This window comes from Eurosta solidaginis, chromosome 5, assembly GCF_040869045.1.
Source record: "Eurosta solidaginis isolate ZX-2024a chromosome 5, ASM4086904v1, whole genome shotgun sequence".
Classification (NCBI taxonomy): domain Eukaryota; kingdom Metazoa; phylum Arthropoda; class Insecta; order Diptera; family Tephritidae; genus Eurosta; species Eurosta solidaginis.
In genome coordinates this window covers 212358367-212382224 of record NC_090323.1, presented here as the reverse complement: position 1 = coordinate 212382224, position 23858 = coordinate 212358367, and the positions used below count along the sequence as shown (strand labels likewise).

The 23858-nt window shown below is 39.6% G+C and overlaps 1 protein-coding gene across 4 annotated transcripts in view; it reads left to right on the top strand.

The window, feature by feature from the left end:
• Positions 1–1427: 1427 nt before the first annotated feature.
• melt (melted) overlaps positions 1428–23858 on the top strand; it is a 109068-nt gene continuing 86637 nt past the window's right edge. Inside the window, exon 1 of one of the 4 annotated variants that reach the window (XM_067788085.1) lies at positions 1428–1549. The gene's annotated coding sequence lies outside the window, so the exon portion shown is untranslated. Of the gene's footprint in view, positions 1550–1572; positions 2113–23858 lie in introns of those variants that run through there. The other 3 variants (XM_067788089.1, XM_067788086.1, XM_067788087.1) reach the window with 3 other exon arrangements.

Genomic DNA, 23858 nt, shown 5'->3' with positions numbered 1-23858 from the left:
CACAGGTGCACGGACACATTACAATACCACTGACAAACGTATGCTGTATGTGAGGCAACAGCTGCAATATTTATGTAGATCAATCGGTGGATGGAGCGAAGATATCAGCAACTCAAGGAGACTGTACGAGAGCGCTGAAATGCTTCAACGTCGCTTCATGGAACTACTCTCTCACTCCTAAACATTTCAGTCGGAGCATAAGCAATTTCCCATCAAGTGTTGTTATACTTAGAAGATATGCCCGTTGCCACATACATAGCTTATTTTTATTACCATTTTTATATTATCAATTACAAATTACGTTTTCGCATTTTCATTTCACGCTTTCTCATTTACAGTTGACTTTTCTCATTTCCATACGACGCTTTCGCATTTACAAGTGACTAATCTCATTTCCATATGACGTTTTCTCATCTACAACTGGAAATGGTGTAGTTCAACGACGATAAGTGTTTATAGAATTTCTCACTGGGTATGTACTTTTTTACAGGTATGCGTAAATCAGCAGAAGCGATATGTATATGCACGTGTATGTGAGTTATATACATTAGGGTGGGTCGATTTATTAACCGATATCGCGCCACCGATTTTTCGATAGGATTTGGGCTCAGGAAGAAAGTTCCACTATGCATACCCACTAAAACTATTTTCAAACCTGCGAAATTAAATTTTTTTTTTACTTTTCTCGACTTTGATTTTTAAGATTTTTTTCATGACCTACAAAAAAATTTTTCATTTCATTGTAAAATTTTCATGCATACTCTGTCCGACCCAAAAATGTCCGATAATAACGTTGGCGATAACAGTTTTTTGAATAAAAAATATTTTTTGGGTTTTGGGGAGTGCTTTGGTCGAAAAATTGCCCCTTTCGCCATTTTTTTAAGGGTTTTTTCAAAAAACTGTTATCGCCAACGTTTCTAGCGGACATTTTTGGGTCGGACAGGGTATACATGAAAATTTTACAATCAAATGAAAATTTTTTAGGTCAGAAAAAAAACCTTAAAAATCAGAATCGAAAAAAAGTCAAAAAAATGAAATTTCGCAGGCTCGAAAATTATTTTTTTTGGGTAGGTATGCGTAGTGGAACTTTTTTTCCTGAGCCCAAATCCTATCGAAAAATCGATGGCGCGATATCGGTTAATTTTCGCCCATACAAATCGACCCACCCTAATCTACATACTTATATACCAATTGGCAAACGTTTATACCTGATCATAACTTGTGGTGCTCCCACTTGTTGTTGGCCACTAACACTAACCAGATAAATAACTGGTTACTCACAACTGGTGAGCACAGGAAACTAAACCAAAACAGAAATTGGTGAGTAAATGTGGTGACGACTACGAGATACCAAATGAGTTGGCGTGCGAAGCGAAGCATTTTTCGATCTACAAGTATCTAGATAGTACTCACCAAGTGTTTATGCCATTTAGGTTGCGGAGCTACAAATCAGTCTACAATTTGGCTTATTCGCGTTTTGTTCGATCGTCGGGCGATAAGCGGATGTTTTTCTAGCAAATACAATACTGAAAGGCAATTTAAAATACAAGTAAGTTGTTATGAGTGAATGAGCAAAATAAATAAAAATGAGTAGAAAAAAAATTTTAAAAAGTTGTCGCAGCGGTCCATAAAAGTTGAATACAACAAAACGAGTGAGTGAAAAAAAAGTTAAAACAAAAGTCAAAAAGACGAGTATTGAAGAAAAGAATAAATGAATTGGTTGTTGCTTTAAGAGATGCGTTTGACATTGTTGGTTGTTGATTTGTTCTTGTTCTTGCGTTTAAGTGTACATACACAAGTATTTTGGCCAACATTTACGTGTAGATACGTACCCATATGCATACGTATGTGTTAAGCGACGATGACGGCAATAAAAGCAACAACAATCACATACTTAAAAGTTGCAAAAATCTTCAAGGAATATAATGCTGAAAATTAAAAAAAAATCTGTTGTGGCACAAAAAAATTTATAATAAAAGAAGTGAGTGAAGGCATTGAATTGTACACCTCATTGTAAATGCAAAAAAAATTGGAGAAAAAAACAAACACTACACGAAAAGCAAGTAAGGCAAGTAAAAACTGGTACAACAGTGCGAACCGGAATGGGTGGTGGTAAGAAAAAAAATTTTGCAAGCGAAGTTATGAAAACACTTTTGCGACTTGTTTGCTATATCTTTTGGCATTTTTAAGTAATTTTATTTTAAATTTTGGTGTTTGAATAAACAGTGCCTGGGTAATAAACATAGCTTAGAGTTACTTAACTTTGGCTGAGAAAATCTGCAGCTGAACCATATATGATTCGAAAAAACATTTATTACGAAGTCTAGGTGGCAACCCTACTCAAACAAATTGTTGTGTTAAAACAGACGATGTGCATATTTCGTAAGCTTTTTTTTAATATAAAAGCGATGGCAACCTTAAAAAAATATTCTAATTAGCAGCTTATGGTGTAGAGCATTTTGTTTGCTGTTTACGAGATTGTAACCGTTATACAAAGTAAAAAAAAAAATGGAATGGAACCTTACTTGCATACATATTTCTCTAGAACACGGTGTTAAAACCTTTCGTTTGAAACCCATATTGGCACATATATTTTAATTTCTCAAAACACTTAAATTGGTGGCATCCTTGTTAAGAAATCTCTAGTGACAACACCACGGCAAAAAGTCTTACAATGTGATATACGAACCCTGAACCGAATTTTAATCAAACCAGATTTTATTCATTTCGTAGATAGTAATTCAGGGAGATAAATATAATGTGGTTAAGTGGCAACCCTGCGTGGCAGCTCTACCTAAAATTTTGTTTGTTGAAATACGGCATAAAATACCTTTCGCTCGATGCTCACTTTGGCATATCTCACTAACTTTGTTTTAAACAAGTAAGGAAGGCTAAGTTCGTGTGTAACAGAATATTACATATTCAGCTGCCAAATTACCTTCTTTTAAAAGTGGGCGGTGCAACGCCCACTGTCCAAACTTTTACTAATTTTCTATTCTGCGTCATAAGGCCAACCCACCTAAAAAGTTTAATCGCTAAAGACGGATATTAGTAATGAATTATCGTACTTTTTCGGTTTTTCGAAATTTTCGATTTCGAAAAAGTGGGCGTGGTTATAGTCAGATTTCGTTCATTTTAAATAGCGATCTGAGATGGGTGCTCAGGAACTTACATACCAAATTTCACTAAGATACCTCAAAACTTACTCAAGTTATCGCCTTCATGGACAGACGGACGGACGGACATGGCTAAATAAATTTCTTTTTTCGCCCAGATCATTTTGATATATAGAAAGAAGTCTATATCTATCTGCATTAGTTTATGCCGTTACGGGGTACCGTTGTGCCAACAAAACTAATATACCCTGTGAGCTCTGCTCAGCTGAGTATAAAAATTAAAGAGGTGGCAACCTTGTAAAAACTTCCGAAGCAGTACACCCAAAAGAAAAATTTTAGGCGTAGCGCATTGTACAGAATTGAGTAACTTAGGGTAGCGAGAACGGCCCTTAGCAACTTTTCTATTAATTCCTAACAAAGTTCAAATAAGTGGCATCCTTTCAAATAAATCCCAAATGACAACACCTATAGGATCCGTGTACCCAATTAAAATCAAATCGGATTTTAGCCCTTTCTTAGGTAGTAGTTGAAAGTGGTAAGTATAATATGTTTAGTTGGCAACCCTACATGGCAACCACACCTAAAGAGTTTTTGTTGGAATACGATGCAAAATACCTTTCGTTTGATACTCACTTTGGCATATCTCACTAACTTTGTTTAAAAAATTAAATAGGTGGCAACCTTGTAAAAACTTCCGAAGCAGTACATCCAAAAAGTTTGAATGCAGCGTGTTGCAAATGGGTAAACCTGTTTTCGAGACAGTGGAGGTTATACAAAAGGAATATACAAATATAATACGGTTAGGTGGCAACCCTACTTAGGACCGTTCTCACTAGATCTAATTAGATTTAAACTTAACTGCACGATATCAATCCTTCACATAATAGCTTCATTTGAAGCTTTCGTCACCAGTTAAATCGTTAATTGTGAATATTTTTAGTTTAAATCGCAAAATTCCCTTTTAAATACATGAATAGCAAGAAAACAGCTGACTTATTTACATTTTTGCTTTGCACTTAACTGACAGTTGATGCCTCAATAAGTATAGGGGAAATGAGGATTTTGATAACTTGTACATAATTGACTAACTAAAGATTGAGAAAACGGTCTCAGGAATGTTTCTATTTTATTGGCATAACTATTTTGATTCCTAAAAGAGTTCAAGCAGGTGGCATCCTAGAAAACGAAATCTCAGTGACAACACCTCAACAAGAAGTTTTGCAATATGATATAGGATCAGTGTACCATTTTCTATAAAAAGGTGTTTAACCCTTTTTCAAATATGAGTACAGGGAGATAAATATAATAAGGTAAGGTGGCAGCCCTGCTTGGTAAAAGGGTAAATATTTTTGTTGAAATACGACGTGAAGTACTTTTCTATAGATACCGTTTAAAGACATAGCTTGTTTAAATAAATAAATGTAAGGCGCGTTAACCTCCGAAGAGATCTAAGGCCGAGCTTCTCTTCCAATTTGCGTCGTGCTCCTCTTGATTCTCCCTAGAAATTGGCCGGACGGGACCTACATGTTTTATGCCGACTCCGAACGGCATCTGCAAGGCAGATGAGTTTTCACTGAGAGCTTTTGATGGCAGAAATACACTCGGAGCGCTTGCCAAACACTGCTGAGGGACGACCCCGCTTAGAAAAATTTTCTTCTAATTGAAAAACCGTATTTCTAAAATTTTGATGTTGCTTTGCCCGGGGTGTCACCCATGGCATACGGTGTGGTAGGCGGAGCACGCTACCATCACACCACGGATGGCAACCTTATAACCTAAACTTAGTGACTATATATCCTTTCCAGTAGGCGGAGTAGGATTTCGTCGAGGTTTGCAGCAACCATTAACCATTTTGTGCAGATGTAAGCAAGCATCTATGATTAGGTCAAGCGGCTCGATGTAAACATATTGTAACGAATTTACTGCAAATCCTCTTATTTGCAACCTTTTTCTAAGTTCGAATCGCTAAACTGGAATAAATAACTCCAATATTGAATAATGGAAAAATGGCCTTTATTCAAGTACTTCACAATAAATAATACTGCTATTGCTCGCCAGATAGCGTCTTAATCAAAACTGACTCTAGCGGCTCTATCTGTCGCTGCCTTTTATACTCTTTGATTTCCTGCTTCGCATCTTCTAGGCGCTTCGATTTCTAGAATTTACTAGTTGGCCACCAGTTATCAAATTTCTCAGCTGTAACTACAATTGCACGATTTTATAGCTTCTATATATATATAGCGTTGCTTCTCAGCTGCGTATATGTACATATGTGTAGATATAATGATTGATTCGTTTATGTAGATACATAATGATTGATTTATGGATGTGCATACAAGGCGCTGCTTAGCATCGGCCTAGAGATGGCAGTACCCCTTAGTGTTGCTAATATTCGTAAAAATATTGTAACGAATTTTGAAAAAATTCCGCTTATTCCGCAATTTTCTGCTAACGTTCGAATCGCTAAATTGTCGAATAAATAACTCCAATATTCAGTAATGCAAAATGGTCTTTATTAGACAACTTTGGGAGTAGTACAATTATACTTCGCAACTAAAAGCGTGTTTAAATCAAATTGATTACTGATTACTCAGCTTGCGCTGTTTTTATACTCTCCTTCGCTAATGTCATTATTAAATCTTTGAAAGACCATTCATTACCACTTGAAAAAGTGATGGGTTTCACTGCCGACAATTGCTCGGTTATGATGGGAGCAAAAATCGGAGTGCAAGCAAGGCTGAAGCAACTTGTTCCAATTCTGCGTGTTAATGGATGTGTTTGTCAAATCTTAAATTTAGCTTAAATGGCCGCTTGTGATGTATTTCCCAACAAAATTGCTACATTTTTAAAGGACGTAAACTATAATTTTTGTAACAGCCCCTTAGGAGGGCAGACTTTCAGAGTTTTGAAGAACATTTCGGTACAGAAATGCATGTTAAACTAAAGTACGCCCCCACAAGGTGGCTTTCTAGACAAGCAGTCATAGATAGAATTCCTGAGGAATGGGATGCCCTCAAGTATTATTTAAATCTTTACGTATTTGAAAATAAAAGCAGTAATCAAAATATTAATCTTATATCTGAAATGTTTCCAAGTCCTATTTATAAAGTATATTTTACATTTCTTTCTTATACTTTAAATGAAATAAATAATGTGAATATAGAAATGCAGTCTCAAGATATTCGGATACATTTACTTATTACCAAATTAAAAATTTTATAAAAAAATCTTATTTAGATTCCAGTCCTATTTGAATGTTAAATATTGATTCAGACGAAAATCACTTAACCCCAGGTGGTTTACTGCGGTGTTAATGTGGATATTATTCTATCAAACAACTTATTCGAAAAAGATGACCTATACATATTTAACAGCTGTGCTAAACAATTTTATATACAATTTTGTAGTACTTTATTAAAGAAAGTATATTTGAATGATAGAACTTTGTTGCGGACTGCAAAGCTTTCACCAGAAAGTATTTTAAGCGGTGAAACAAATAGTATTGTGCCTTTAGTTATGGACTTGTTTCCGAAATCTGCATTTGATAAAATAGGGAAAATTAGTTCTGAATTGAGAGCGTTAGCAGAGCATGAGAGGCTTAAGAATTTCAAGAATTTAAATATATGCAGCTTTTGGGAAGAATTAAGATCAGTTAAAAATATATTAAATGCACCAATATTAACACGGTTTTATTAGCTTGGCCTGTATGTAACGGAATCCTTGAGCTTAATTTTCACCGGTTTCTAGAAGTCTGATTAATTTGAAACTTTGCATACGTATCAAGGACCGATGACAATGAATTAATGTGATGGTGTGGTGACATAAGGTCAACGGTCATAAGGTCAATTGGCGTTATTACCACTTCGAATGGCCATAAGTTTGATTGAAACTTTGCACACGTATCAAGGCTCGATGATAATGAATTAATGTGATGGTGTGGTGACATAAGGTCATTTGGCGTTATTACCACTTTGAATGGCCATAAGTTTGATTGAAACTTTGCACACGTGTCAAGGCTCGATGACAATGCATTAATGTGATGGTGTGGTGACATAAGGTCAACGGTAATAAGGTCAATTGGCGTTATTACCACTTTGAATGGCCATAAGTTTGATTGAAAGTTTGCACACGTATCAAGGCTCGATGACAATGAATTAATGTGATGGTGTGGTGACATAAGGTCAACGGTCATAAGGTCAATTGGCGTTAATACCACTTTGAACGGCCATAAGTTTGATTGAAAGTTTACACACGTATCAAGGCTCGATGACAATACATTAGTGTGATGGTGTGGTGACATAAAGTCAACGGCCATAAGGTCAATTGGCGTTATTACCACTTTGTATGGCCATAAGTTTGATTGAAAGTTTGCACACGTATCAAGGCTCGATGACAATGCAATAATGTGATGGTGGGGTGACATAAGGTTAACGGATATAAGGTCAATTGAACTTGTGACCACCCAAATAACCATAGATTTGAAACCTTGCACATAATGCGAAAAACGCATTCCTTTATTAATGATAGAAGTGGATGCATGGCACATCTAAGAAAGAGCATACTGGAGCCCTTTTTAATACGCTTTTATTAGCTTGGACTGTATCTATCTATGTATCCATGTATGTATGTAACGGAATCTGGATTGGAGCCGAGAGCCCCGGTAATGCAGAGCTCCGAACTCCGTTGCACCCTTTGAAGCATCTTAAGATAGGTACTTTTAGCTAGTGCAGGCCACCAGACCAAGGCATCATAAAGAAGAATCGAACGCACAATGGCTGTGTAAATCCAGTAGGTCACCTTAGGGGAGAATCCCCAGGAGGTGCCAGTTGCCCTCTTGCAGGTGAACAGCTCTGCTGCTGCCTTCTTGGATTGCTCCACTATATGGTCACTCCATACTAGATTCCACTACCTTGGGGCGCGCGCCCGGATATACCACTCCTATCAGCGTGACGGCGGCCCTATAGAGGTTTACCGACCTGGCGTCGTCACAGGCAATTAGCTTGACATTGCCCTGGAACCACCCTGCATCAGTGTAAGATGGCGGTGGACCAGGGTTGTCTTTCTTAACCTTAACGGTCACGGTAGCGAGCGCGGCCTCGATCCACTTCCACTGTTCTTTCGAGATCCTGCCATCTTCGCTGCTCTCGTCTATAATGCCAATGATCTGCCGACCCTTGGCAATTTCGGCGAAAGACCGCGTCCAGCCTCCCTGCGTCTTGGCCCTTTTCGGTACCGTGGGGTTGGATTCATCCATGTACCGCTGGCGTTTCGAGGTTTCATCACTCTCGACTAAAACTTTTAAAATTACTTGAACTAAAAAATTAAAAATAAATAATAGTTTAAAAAAACTAAAAAAAACACGCTTTTATAGCTCACCAAACTAAAAAATAGAAAATAATTTTCAATCAAAAAGAGTTTATATAACAGTAGTAGAAGGTCAAACAATCATTTATAGTTAATCGCCTCAAAATAAAATTATAATAAAATTTAAGTTATTAACAGAATAATTTAATTCACAGTAAAAAGCGTGGGGTGCTTGATATTGAATGTTACAATCATTCTATTGGCAACTATCTGAGAGGAAAGATATGAAATGTAATCAAATGCACCCCACGCTTTTTAATCAGAATTAAATTATTCTGTTAATAACTTAAATTTTATTATAATTTTATTTTGAGGCGATTAACTATAAATGATTGTTTGACCTTCTACTACTGTTATATAAACTCTTTTTGATTGAAAATTATTTTCTATTTTTTAGTTCGGTGAGCTATAAAAGCGTGTTTTTTTTAGTTTTTTTAAACTATTATTTATTTATAGAATAGTTTAAGGCATATTGTCGATTCCACATTCATCCACAAACGTAGAAAGAATATTTTCTATACAAAATTTAATTAAAATTAAGTGTAGAAATAGAATTCAAAAAAACACAGTTTTGAATTTAATAAAAACTAAAGACTTGATGAAATCAACTAACAATAGTTGTCATAATATAGATACGAAAAAAAGCTTTTTGTCAACTGAGGTATTTAAAGAAAACAAAGAAGAAGAACTGCCAATGTAGTTATTGAAACATGAGTTATTAGTATAGATGTATGTGACAATTTGTCAACTTTTATACCTGAATCTAAATCTTTTGTACCTAAAGTGTTTTTATGAAATATTTTTGCATTGAATACAGCTGTTACTTTTTTTTTTTTTTAATATTAATTTTACTCAATAAAGAAATGTTTTTATATATGTAAATAATTGTACGATTCAATCGATAAACCTCTTTTATTATTTTTACTGGAAAAGTAGTTCTTCATAAATCATATTTCCCTGTCATACTGCCTTCAATTTGTGTTAGAAAGTTTCCTGACTAAAAACAGTTTTTGGATAAAGAAGCAGAATATAGCTCTAGTTTGGTGCAAATTCACATCCGAAGACTTTTGGTACATTTTTGGATAATTTGGTACCTTTTTTTTCCTCGTTTGGTACAAAATGAAAAAATCCATTTATCATCCCTGGGCAGGAAGACAAGGTGGTATGCACAAAAAATACTTACGGTGGTGTTTTTTTGAAGGGAAACATACTTTCCCAGTATGTAATATCGTAGTTCCCGGCTGCAAAGAAGCATCTCGACGTGATCGGCATAAAGGCGAGCTGATTCAATAATCTTAGCCACACATACTCGCCAACATAACATGTAACCAACGTGGATTGCTCACACTGTCAGGCTCAAATACCGGCTCGGTAAACTACTTTTTGGCAGCCAAAATACGCACACTCTGTGCACCGAAATGTGCGCGCAGTGAGCCAAAGAAATTTTGCTGTGCAGAAACTGCTCAAGAAACGGACAACTGATAATTACTCCTCCCGGCTCTCATATCAACTCACTGAGAGAAATCTTCGACTTAACGATGGAATAGAGCAGTAGAAACATATTGCACACTAACAACGTATAGCCTCTAAACACGTCATAGACGTTTAGCACCAGCACCGAAAACTAACCAGCACGATGGGAAACGTCGCCTGCCTCGGAAAAAGATGCTGCCTATAAAGCAACGCTGCGTACGAATTAGTTATCTCTACCAGAAAATCAAGCGAATGAGGGAAGGTTTCAAGACCAGGCGAATTTCTGCATAAATGAATAAAGCGACCTGGTAACTGACGTACAGAGCGTGCTTAGATATGGAGGGAACACTTCTCCTCACTCACTAGATAGCGATGGAGGTTACAACTCCGAAACCGCAATAACTGCCGACGAAATGTACGGTCCGCTTGCATCAACTCTTATGCAAAATATGGTCGGACCAGTCCATGACTGAAATTTAGTTTGATCTGCATAATCCAACTACTGAGGAATCAGGTTACTCAATACCGCGTCTTAGGTTTTATCTAGCGAACTTTGGAAAAGATTGAAGCATAAAGTGGACAAAGTGGTTGAGCGGCTGCTTCGGTCTTAGTAAGTTTGATTCACAATACGCCAAATCCTGGAGAAGACTCAACATAAAAGAATCGGATTTGCCAGACGACGTTGAGCGCAACACCGTCAGGTCCTTAAGGTTTGGAAAGAACCTCGTTGAGCCCTACAAAACCAAACGATGTTACATACTAGTATAACAACAAACAAATGAAACAAAATATGGGTATCGCGTTAGACGAAAACCAGAGTTGTAAGTCTAGAAATTTAAGAGTTAAGTCTGCTAGACTTCCTATGAATTGGAGGTATGGGACCTACATGTTGCATGCCGACTACAAACGGCATCAGCAAGACAGATGAATTTTCGCAGCGACGCATGCGAGCACGCTACTGTTACATCATGACGGCCACCGACGATCCAAATGCGTGTCTATAAGCCTTTCATCATACATGTTCTGGTGTATAACTCGAATTCATAGCTACTGTCGGTGCACCCCAGCGGGTTAAGAGGATTAGAATAAGCCCGCTTTGAGGCATGCGTGGGGACTAAAATCGTTCTCCCACATGTTGAAATAGTATCAGAAAGTTGTATTATTGGATTCATATTCGGAAGCACCCTCCTTCTCCTAAATCTTACGGGAGTGTTTTTGCGTTTACAAAAACAGCAACATTGACTATGTGTAAATAAGGTTAGATCAGATTATGTGAGCGACGTATATTTGGCAAGCATAGGAACCGGGAGACTTTTGCTGAGTTGAGAAAGATTGCTGATGGAAGACTTGATCCCTCTTGTTGCTCCCGATTGGCGTCAGTTATCGCCGACGGCCAACAAATACTTCATTGTGGATTTCCAAGTTTTCTGAATTTTTCTAGGTTTTTTTGATGCCTGATTTTGCTTCGAATCGGCATTTTTTTGCTCGATATTAATTTCTGTTTTTGCATTATTCTGTAACTCTATTAATTACCGTCTAGCTGGTAGATTGTGTTGTTAAAAACAAAAACAAAAAAACAACAAAAATCGACTGCATCAGCGCAAAAGTAGTTATAAAAAGTTGCTGTCGTTGCAGTTATGCATAATATTTGTCACATTTCAGTTATTTTTGTTTTTGCTTGCTGCACTGAGCTTTTTTAGATTTTTTTTAAGAGAAAACTTTTTTTGTATTTTGGCTTATTTTGTACTGTTGAGTCTACTTGAGACTAAACAACTAAACTATACCCACATGGTATTATAACTTTGGTAACATAACGGTTGATTGTACAGGTATAAAGGAATGGAGATAGATATAAACTTCCATATATCGAAATCATCAGTATCGATAAAAATGTTATTAAGCCATATCCGTCCGTCCGTTTGTCCGTTCTTTAACCCGATAACTTGAGCAAATGTTGAGATATCTTCACCAAATTCGGTAAGCGGCCTTATCTGGACCCAGAATATATTGATATTGAAAATGAGCTAAATCCGACGATAACCATGCCCACTTTTTCGATATCGAAAATTGAGAAAAATGGAAAAATTGAGATAATTTAAAAACGAATACCGCTAAGCTTTTGGAATTTGGTAGGTGGATTGGTTTTCTTCCAAAAAATTTTGGAATATGGGCGTGGCACCACCCACGTTTAGAAAAATAAAATTTGGAAGTTAAACCAGCCGTAAATCGAAAGCCGTTAAAGATATTACTTTGAAATTTTGACAAAGACACTATCCTTGCCAAATTACATATATAGACTGAGTGAAGATAATCAAAATGGGTTAAAGACCACGCCCACTTTTCCTAAAGGTTTAACCTTAACCAAGTTTGCAATAACTCTATGGTATTTAACTACATTTGACTGTTATTTTACCTCAGTATTGTCATGGTTGAACTAAGAACAAAACTTAAAAAAATTTTGAAAATGGGCGTGACACGCCCCGTTTTGTTACTCTTCCCAAAATACTTTTAATGCCATACGTCGAACAAAAATCTCCTAATCCGAACGAAATTTGACATAAACATTTCTTTCATAGCTACAACTTTTAACAACAAAAGAGTTTCCAGTACACAGCTGGTTATATAATGTACGGTTTCACCCGAACTTAGACTTTCTTACTTGTTTTTACCTGTTTTTTTTTTTTTTTTTGGAAAAGTGAAATTTTTGCACAAAAAAGTAGAAAAAGTACTGAATGTTTAAACTTTTTGAAATACATACATTTGTATGCACATTAGGTTGATCGTTATAAAAATAAACGAATTTTTCTAGTCTGAGCGCTTCAAACCTTAAAATCTGGGCCAGAATTATCACATATTAAGTTTGGTTTGTAGACAGTTTTTTAATAGGAATCAAAATTGATATATGATATCTCCTGCTGGTCGATTTTGGATATTAGAAGACACAAAAAAAATAATTATCTGAGTCTCCATAGAGACATTTTTACTTTGACCCCTATTCGACACGCCTTAACCGTGTCCAATCAGGACTAAAATTAGTATGTGATATATATGACACAGATATTATTCGTAAAGCTTAGTACTCACATCAAAAGAAAAGTTAAAGCTTTAAAAGAAATATTTCTTGATCGTTAGTATTCTGTTCAATATAACGGTTGCCCCGTACATCACTATTGGATCTTAAGCCGTTGATAGTGCAGCCAGCTTGTCACTGCTATAACAGCTTGGCCGAACTCCAAATCGCCCTACTATGTAACTGGACGGCTTGCACGCGTGCGTTGCGCGCCATTTGAACGGAGCTTCCCACACTGGAGCACCATGCGAAGCAAGATCGCTACTTGCCAAGAACTGATTGATAAATTAAAAGGAAGTAACAAAGATACTCTGGTTTACTCATAGCAGACGCTGCAAAGTTGCGTTGAATCTGGCAGATTAATCTCCAGTATCACTCCTAATAGCTGGAGTCTTAGCCTGGCAAGCGTAGGGCACGAGCACATTTATTTATAAGGACCACCCTAAGCCACAAGCAGTAAAAACAATTAGCTAAACATATGCTTTATCAAAAAAATTGATTTTTTATATACTATAAATAGTATATTATAATAAACAAGTAAGGAAGGCTAAGTTCGGGTGTAACCGAACATTACATACTCAGCTGAGAGCTATGGAGACAAAATAAGGGAAAATCACCATGTAGGAAAATGAACCGAGGGTAAGCCTGGAATGTATTTGTAGACATGTGTATCAAATCGAAAGTATTAAAAAGTATTTTAAAAGGGAGTGGGCCATAGTTCTATAGGTGGACGCCTTTTCGAGATATCGCCATAAAGGTGGACCAGGGATGACTCTATAATGTGTTTGTACGATATGGGTATCAAATTAAAAGTATTAATGAAGGTTTTAAAAGGGAGTAGCCCTTAGTTGTATATCTGGAGGCGTTTTCGAAATATCGACCAAAATGTGGACCAGGGTGACCCAGAACATCTTCTGTCGGGTACCGCTAATTTATTTATATATGTCATACCACGAACAGTATTCCTGCCAAGATTCCAAGGGCTTTTGATTTCGCCCTGCAGAACTTTTTCATTTTCTTCTACTTAATATGGTAGGTGTCACACCCATTTTACAAAGTTTTTTCTAAAGTTATATTTTGCGTCAATAAACCAATCCAATTACCATGTTTCATCCCTTTTTTCGTATTTAGTATATAATTATGGCATTTTTTAATTTTTCGTAATTTTCGAAATCGAAAAAGTAGGCGTGGTCACGGTCGGATTTCGGCCATTTTTATACCAAGATAAAGTGACTTCAGATAAGTACGTGAACTAAGATATATCGCGGAAGGACAGACGGTCGACTGTGTATGAAAACTGGGTGTGGCTTCAACCGATTTCGCCCATTTTCACAGAAAACAGTTATCGTCATAGAGTGTATGCCCCTACCAAATTTCACAAGGATTGGTAAATTTTTGTTCGACTTATGGCATTAAAAGTATTCTAGACAAATTAAATGAAAAAGGGCGGAGCCACGCCCATTTTGAAATTTTCTTTCATTTTTGTATTTTGTTGCACCATATCACTGCTGGAGTTGAATGTTGACATAATTTACTTATATACTGTAAAGATATTAAATTTTTTGTTAAAATTTGACTTTTAAAAATTTTTTTTTTTTTTAATTGGGCGTGTTCGTAATCCGATTTTGCACATTTTTATTTAGCACATATATAGTAATAGGAGTAACGATTGATATCTTCAACGACTGCCAAATTACAGCTTGCAAAACTTTTAAATTACCTTCCTTTAAAAGTGGGCGGTGCCGCGCCCATTGTCCAAAATTTTACTAATTTTCTATTCTTCGTCATAAGGTCAACCCACCTACCAAGTTTCATCGCTCTATCCGTCTTTGGTAATGAATTATCGCACTTTTTCGGTTTTTCGAAATTTTCGATATCGAAAAAGTGGACATGGTTATAGTCCGGTTTCGTTAATTTTAAATAGCGATCTGAGATGAGTGCCCAGGAACTTACATACCAAATTTCATTAAGATAACTAAAAATTTACTCAAGTTGTCGTGTTTACGGACGGACGGACCGACGGACGGACGGACATGGCTAAATGAATTTCTTTTTTCGCCCAGATCATTTTGATATATAGAAGTCTATATCTATCTCGATTAGTTTATGCCGTTACGAGGTACCATTATGCGAACAAAATTAATAAACTCTGTGAGCTCTGCTCAGCTGAGTATAAAAATAACAAACGTTAGTAAATAAAACTAAAATTTATCATAGTCATCAACAGTGTGCAACAATAGCAGCGACAACAACAAACATAATGAAAAGAAAATATCATGCTAATGCTATAAAACGCTGCCGCTTCCTGGTTTGTATGTATTTGTGCATTTGAGCATTGCATTTGTATACCAAACACATTAGGGTGGGTCCATCTTCGTTCATACGTAAACATTTCAGCTCAAGGTTTGGTGGAACTCAGACAAATCAGTATGTATTATAGATGACTTATCGGCTCGCTATGCTTTTTTTATCGATTGTGTTTTCGTTATCGAATTGCTGTAAATTTGCTGTCGATGACAAAGGCTATCGATGAGATATCGACCTTTCATCTATTGATGTATTATCGACGAGCTTTCAATTATTCACCGCAAAATTATTGCTATATCATTAAAATGTTATGGATTTGTTATCGAAAAGTTATCGATTTGTTATCGGTGTGCTCTGAATTTTTTATTGGGTTGTTATGAAAAATTATCGCTTTGCTATCGAAAAGTTATCGACTTATTATTGAAAAGTTTTGCGTATGTTGTCGAAAATGTATCAATTTGCCATCAAGAAAACATTGATTAGTTTCTGGAACGTTATCGATTTGTTATAGAACATTTGTCGATTTTCTATTGAAAAATTACCGATTTAATATGGTAGTTTTACGAATTTGTTGTCGACGTGTTACATACGACTCATCGGTTTCTTATGAAACAGATGTTGATAAAATTTCAATACAAAATCGATGACACATCTGTAACCCGTCGATAATAACCGATAAGAAACCAATAAGAAGCCGATGACAAGCGATAATAACTCGAATCTAATTCCGCTTGCGATAATAAAACATGGACTTGTCGGTTCACGTTGTTTCTTCTCAAATAGCTCAAAATAATTTGTTTCTTGTAAAGTTACAGCTATTGTGGTTTAAATTCAACCTGTGGAGAAGCTCTACTATTATCGTTTTGCCTATCGTATTGCTAATCGTGCTACAAACCGTCGGGTTGTTTCTGAGGTTAGTTTCTAGACGTACATCTGTATGGAATAGCTCAGAAATTTCAATGTGGTCATAAGATATGACGTTCCCGAGTTTGTCGGGCTTGTACCTTAACGACCGTAATGTACCAAACCTATCTCCGGCAAAGGGCCATCAACTTCGATAACACTCTCCAAAACCTTCAGAAGAAAATGCAGATGGTGAGCACTAATAAATTGTCAAGAACCCTCCTAGATATTTCTGATCGGGGTCAGCTCTTGGAAATGTAAGCAGTTTCTATATAAACAATACTACCGCTTTCCCTAGAATGCACCAGTAAACTATCAAGGTCTCAACCAAGCTTTTCTTGCCGGGCCAAGGTTTGACAGACTTAACAGTACATCTAATATATATTATAAATGGGAAAGTTTGGATGTTAAGATGTTTGGATGTTTGGATGTTTGGATGTTTAGATGTTTGGATGTTTGGATGTTTGGATGTTTGGATGTTTGGATGTTTGGATGTTTGGATGTTTGTCCAGACGTTTGTCTTTGTGACTCAATAACGCAAGAACGGCTGGACCGATTTGGATGAAATTTTGCACACATATAGCCAATAGTCTAGAAGGATCTACTAGCTATATATTTTTCAAAAGGGGCGTGGTCCCCGCCCCCTAGGGTCAGTTATAATTTAATTATTATATTTTTTCGTTTTTGCGACTGAATCACGCCAAAATGGCTACACGGATTTTGATGAAATTTGGGACACAGACAGTAGTCTACTAGCGAAATTTTTTTCGAACATGGAAAGAGGGGTGGGGGTCCCACGACCCTTCGAGAAATTAGTTTTCATAATTTTTACACATTATAACTTTACGTATACTGGCCTTCACCAATATCACAGACTCAAGGGGTCAAATAAGTCGAGGGCTTACAAAGTAAGCAGTGACACCCTCCGCCCGCCCCCCTTTATATCCCCCTCTGGTGTAAAATCCATAAATTGTTATAACTCAATCTAAATTTTCTCCTAAATCAATAGTTTTTGGTATCTGGTACATACAGAACGAGATCTAGACAATTTTGGAGGAACGATCAGTGGTCCTCTCCTCTACTCCCGCCATCCGCCCTCCATCAATTGTTTTTATTAGCACGCTTTTATTAGCTTTACCTGTATGTTTCTATCTAACTTTTTATTCGCTCCAATGCGCCTGCTGCCTTATTAACATGGTTTTATAATTAGCTTCACCTTATTTGTAATCCCGTAAGGGTCATATCGAGACCCTTCCGGGATCATTTCTGGATGGTTTTCGGGATCGGTCCGGGATTACGCCGGGGTAATTTCGGGACTTTTTCGGGACTATTTCGGGATCATTTTGGGACCCTTCCGGGATCATTTCTGTATAGTTTACGGGATCCGTTCGGGATCACGTCGGGGTTATTTTGGAACATTTTCGGGACTATTCCGGAATCATTTCGGAACTATTTCGCGATCATTTGGGGACCCTTCCGGCATCATTTCTGGATGGTTTTCGGGATCCGTGCGGGATCTCGTCGGGGTCATATGGGGACTTTTTCGGGATCATTTGGGGGCTCTTCCGACATCATTTCTGGATGGTTTTCGGGATCCGTCCGGGACCTCGTCGGGGTCATTTGGGGACTTTTTCGGGATCATTTTGGGGCTCATCCGGCATCATTTATGGATGGTTTTCGGGATCCGTCCGGGATCCCGTCGGGGTCATTTCGGGACTTTTTCGCGACTAATACGGGATCATTTGGGAACCCTTTCGGCATCATTTCTGGATGGTTTTCGGGATCCGTCCGGGATCCCGTCGGGGTCATTTCGGGACTTTTTCGCGACTAATACGGGATCATTTGGGAACCCTTTCGGCATCATTTCTGGATGGTTTTCGGGATCCGTCCGGGATCCCATTAGGGTAATTTCGGGACTATTAGGGGATCATTTGGGAACCTTTCCGGCATCATTTCTGGATAATTTTCGGGATCCGTCCGGGATGCCGACGAGGTCATTTCGGGACTATTTCGGGATCATTTGGGGTACCTACCGGCATCATTTCTGGATGGTTTTTGGGATTCGTCCGGGATCCCGTCGTGGTCCTTTCGGGACTTTTTTCGACTAATACGGGATCATTTGCGGACCCTTTCGGCATCATTTCTGGATAGTTGTCGGGATCCCGTCACGGTCATTTCGGGACTATTAGGGGATCATTTGAGGACCTTTCCGGCATCATTTCTGTATTGTTTCGGAATCCTTTCGGGATCCCGTCAGGGCCATTTTGGAACTTTTTTGGGGCTAATACGGGATCATTTGGGGATCCTCTAGGGGTCGTTTCGTGACTTTTTCTGTTTTATTTCGGGATCATTTGGGGACCCTTCCGGCATAATTTCTTGATGGTTTGCCGGATCCATCAGGGTCATTTCGGGACCATTTTGGGATCATTTGGGGACCCTTCCGAGATCATTTCTGGATCCGTCCGGGATGCCGTAGGAGCCATTTCGGGATTTTTTGTTACTTTTCCGGGATAGTTATCGGACCCTTCCGGGATCATTTCTGGATCTGTGCGGGATTCCATCTGGGTCATTTCCGGACTATTTCGGGATCATTTTGGGATCCTTCCGGAATCATTTCTGTATGGTTTTCGCGATCCGTCGTTGATTCCCTCGGAGCCATTTCGGAACCTTTTCTGGAGTATGTCGGGGTCATTTGGGGACTTTTTCGGGATCATTTGGGGCTCTTCCGGCATCATTTCTGGATGGTTTTCGGGATCCGTGCGAGATCTCGTCGGGGTCATTTGGGGACTTTTTTGGGATCATTTGGGGGCTCTTCCGGCATCATTTCTGGATGGTTTCCGGGATCCGTCCGGGATATCGTCGGGGTCATTTAGGGACTTTTTCGGGATCATTTGGGGGCTCTTCCGGCATTATTTCTGGATGGTTTTCGGGATCCGTCCGGGATCCCATCAGGGTAATTTCGGGACTATTAGGGGATCATTTGTGGACCTTTCCGGCATCATTTCTGGATAAGTTTCGGTATCCGTCCGGGATGCCGACGAGGTCATTTCGGGATTATTTCGGGATCATTTGGGATACCTACCGGCATCATTTCTGGATGGTTTTTGGGGTTCGTCCGGGATCCCGTCGGGGTCATTTCGGGACTTTTTCTCGACTAATACGGGATCATTTGCGGACCCTTTCGGTATCATTTCTGGATAGTTGTCGGGATCCGTTCGGGATCCCGTCAGGGTCATTTCGGGACTTTTTCGGGATCATTTGAGGACCTTTCCGGCATCATTTCTGGATAGTTTTTGGAATCCTTTCGGGATCCCGTCAGGGTCATTTCGGGGCTTTTTCGGGATCATTTAAGGATGGCTTTCAGGATTCGTCCGGGAACCCGTCAGGGTAATTTCTGAACTTTTCCGAGACTATTTCGGGATCATTTTGGGACCTTCACAAGATCATTTATGGATGGATTTCGGGATTTGTCCGGGATGCCCTCAGGGTCATTTTGGGACTATTAGGTGAGCATTTGAGGACCGTTCCGGCATCACTTCTGGATGGTTTTCGGTATCCGTTCAGATTCCCGTCGGAATAATTGCGGGACTTTTTCGGGATCATTGGGGTCCCTTCCAAAATCATTTCTGGATGGTTTTTGGGATTCGTCCGGCATCCCGTCGGGGTCATTTCGGGACTTTTTCTCGACTAATACGGGATCATTTGCGGACCCTTTCGGTATCATTTCTGGATAGTTGTCGGGATCCGTTCGGGATCCCGTCAGGGTCTTTTCGGAACTATTGGGAGATCATTTGAGGACCTTTCCGGCATCATTTCTGGTTAGTTTTCGGGATCCTTTCCGGGTCCCATCAGGGTCATTTCGGGACTTTTTCGGCATCATTTAAGATTGGTTTTCAGGATTCGTCCGGTATCCGTCAGGGTAATTTCTGGACTTTTCCCAGACTATTTCGGGATAATTTTGGGACCCTCCCAAGATCATTTCTGGATGGATTTCGGGATCTGTCCGGGATGCCGTCAGGGTCATTTTGGGACTATTAGGTGATCATTTGAGGACATTTTCGGCACCACTTCTGGATGGTTTTCGGTATCCGCTCAGGATCCCGTCGGAATTATTGCGGGACTTTTTCGGGATCATTTGGTGTCCCTTCCGGCATCATTTCTGGCTGGTTTTTGGGATTCGTCCGGCATCCCGTCGGGTTCATTTCGGGACTTTTTCTCGACTAATACGGGATCATTTGCGGCCCTTTCGGCATCATTTCTAGATAGTTGTTGGGATCCGTTCGGGATCCCGTCAGGGTCTTTTCGGAACTATTAGGTGATCATTTGAGGACATTTCCGGCATCATTTCTGGATAGTTTTCGGGATCCTTTCGGGGTCCAGTCAGGGTCATTTCGGGACTTTTTCGGGATCATTTAGAGATGGCTTTCAGGATTCGTCCGGGAACCCGTCAGGGTATTTTCTGAACTTTTCCGAGACTATTTCGGGATAATTTTGGGACCTTCCCAAGATCATTTCTGGATGGATTTTGGGATCAGTCCGGGATGCCGTCAGGGTCATTTTGGTATTAGGTGATCATTTGAGGACCTTTCCGGCATCACTTCTGGATGGTTATCGGTATCCGATCAGGATCCCCTCGGAATCATTGCGGGACTTTTTCGGGATCATTTGGGGTCCCTCCCAAGATCATTTCTGGATGGATTTCGGGATCTGTCCGGGATCCCGTCAGGGTCATTTAGGGGTGCGTTCGAGATCCCGTCAGGGTCATTTCGGGAATATATCGGGATCATTTCTGGATGGTTTATGGGATCCGTCCATGACCCATTAAGGGTCATTTCGGGACTATTAGGTGATCATTTGAGGACCTTTCCGGCATCACTTCTGGATGATTTTCGGTATCCGTTCGGGATCCCGTCGGAATCAATGCGGGACTTTTACGGAATCATTTGGGATTCCTTCCGGCATCATTTCTGGATGGTTTTCGGGATTTGTCCGGGATCCCGTCGGGGTTATTTCGGGACCTTTTCGGGGATAATACGCGATCATTTGGGGATCCTCTAGGGGTCGTTTCGTGACTTTTTCTGTATTATTTCGGGATCATTTTTGGACCCTTTCGGCATAATTTCTTGATGGTTTGCCGGATCCATCAGGGTCATTTCGGGACCATTTTGGGATCATTTGTGGACCCTTCCGAGATCATTTCTGGATCCGTCCGGGATGCCGTAGGAGCCATTTCTGGATTTTTTGTTACTTTTCCGGGATAGTTTTGCACCCTTCCGGGATCATTTCTGGATCTGTGCGGGATCCCATCTGGGTCAATTCCGGACTATTTCGGGATCATTTTGGAATCCTTCCGGAATCATTTCTGTATGGTTTTCGCGATCCATCGTGGATCCCCTCGGAGCCATTTCGGAACTTTTTCTGGAGTTAGTCGGGATAATTTAGGGACCCTTCCTGGATATTTTCTGGATGGTTTCTGAGATCCGTCCGGGAGCCCGTCAGGGTAATTTCGGAACTTTTTCGGGACTATTTCGGGATCAATTTGGTACCCTTCAGACATCATTTCTGTGTGGTTATCTGGATAAGTCTAGAATCGTGTCGTTGTCATTTCGGGTTTTTTTGGGACTACTTCGGGAACTTTTGGAAACACTTCCGGGGCGTTTCCGGGTGGTTTTCGGGATCCGTCCGCGATAGCGTCGGGGTCATTTCGCGGCTTTTTCTGGATAATTTCGTTATGATTTTGGGATCCTATCAGATTATCAGCTCATAAAGTTCTTTTTTTTACTCAATTACAAAAATAAAATGCATTAGACAGAAAAAAAATTTTAAACAGATAACTTTATAAGCAGGCTAACGTGAATAGCCCACATATTTCATTTTCTCCTTGCGGACGGGGCCGCGGGTAAAGGCTAGTATATATTATAAATGGGAAAGTTTGGATGTTAAGATGTTTGGATGTTTGGATGTTTGGATGTTTAGATGTTTGGATGTTTGGATGTTTGGATGTTTGGATGTTTGGATGTTTGGATGTTTGGATGTTTGTCCAGACGTTTGTCTTTGTGACTCAATAACGCAAGAACGGCTGGACCGATTTGGATGAAATTTTGCACACATATAGCCAATAGTCTAGAAGGATCTACTAGCTATATATTTTTCAAAAGGGGCGTGGTCCCCGCCCCCTAGGGTCAGTTATAATTTAATTATTATATTTTTTCGTTTTTGCGACTGAATCACGCCAAAATGGCTACACGGATTTTGATGAAATTTGGGACACAGACAGTAGTCTACTAGCGAAATTTTTTTCGAACATGGAAAGAGGGGTGGGGGTCCCACGACCCTTCGAGAAATTAGTTTTCATAATTTTTACACATTATAACTTTACGTATACTGGCCTTCACCAATATCACAGACTCAAGGGGTCAAATAAGTCGAGGGCTTACAAAGTAAGCAGTGACACCCTCCGCCCGCCCCCCTTTATATCCCCCTCTGGTGTAAAATCCATAAATTGTTATAACTCAATCTAAATTTTCTCCTAAATCAATAGTTTTTGGTATCTGGTACATACAGAACGAGATCTAGACAATTTTGGAGGAACGATCAGTGGTCCTCTCCTCTACTCCCGCCATCCGCCCTCCATCAATTGTTTTTATTAGCACGCTTTTATTAGCTTTACCTGTATGTTTCTATCTAACTTTTTATTCGCTCCAATGCGCCTGCTGCCTTATTAACATGGTTTTATAATTAGCTTCACCTTATTTGTAATCCCGTAAGGGTCATATCGAGACCCTTCCGGGATCATTTCTGGATGGTTTTCGGGATCGGTCCGGGATTACGCCGGGGTAATTTCGGGACTTTTTCGGGACTATTTCGGGATCATTTTGGGACCCTTCCGGGATCATTTCTGTATAGTTTACGGGATCCGTTCGGGATCACGTCGGGGTTATTTTGGAACATTTTCGGGACTATTCCGGAATCATTTCGGAACTATTTCGCGATCATTTGGGGACCCTTCCGGCATCATTTCTGGATGGTTTTCGGGATCCGTGCGGGATCTCGTCGGGGTCATATGGGGACTTTTTCGGGATCATTTGGGGGCTCTTCCGACATCATTTCTGGATGGTTTTCGGGATCCGTCCGGGACCTCGTCGGGGTCATTTGGGGACTTTTTCGGGATCATTTTGGGGCTCATCCGGCATCATTTATGGATGGTTTTCGGGATCCGTCCGGGATCCCGTCGGGGTCATTTCGGGACTTTTTCGCGACTAATACGGGATCATTTGGGAACCCTTTCGGCATCATTTCTGGATGGTTTTCGGGATCCGTCCGGGATCCCGTCGGGGTCATTTCGGGACTTTTTCGCGACTAATACGGGATCATTTGGGAACCCTTTCGGCATCATTTCTGGATGGTTTTCGGGATCCGTCCGGGATCCCATTAGGGTAATTTCGGGACTATTAGGGGATCATTTGGGAACCTTTCCGGCATCATTTCTGGATAATTTTCGGGATCCGTCCGGGATGCCGACGAGGTCATTTCGGGACTATTTCGGGATCATTTGGGGTACCTACCGGCATCATTTCTGGATGGTTTTTGGGATTCGTCCGGGATCCCGTCGTGGTCCTTTCGGG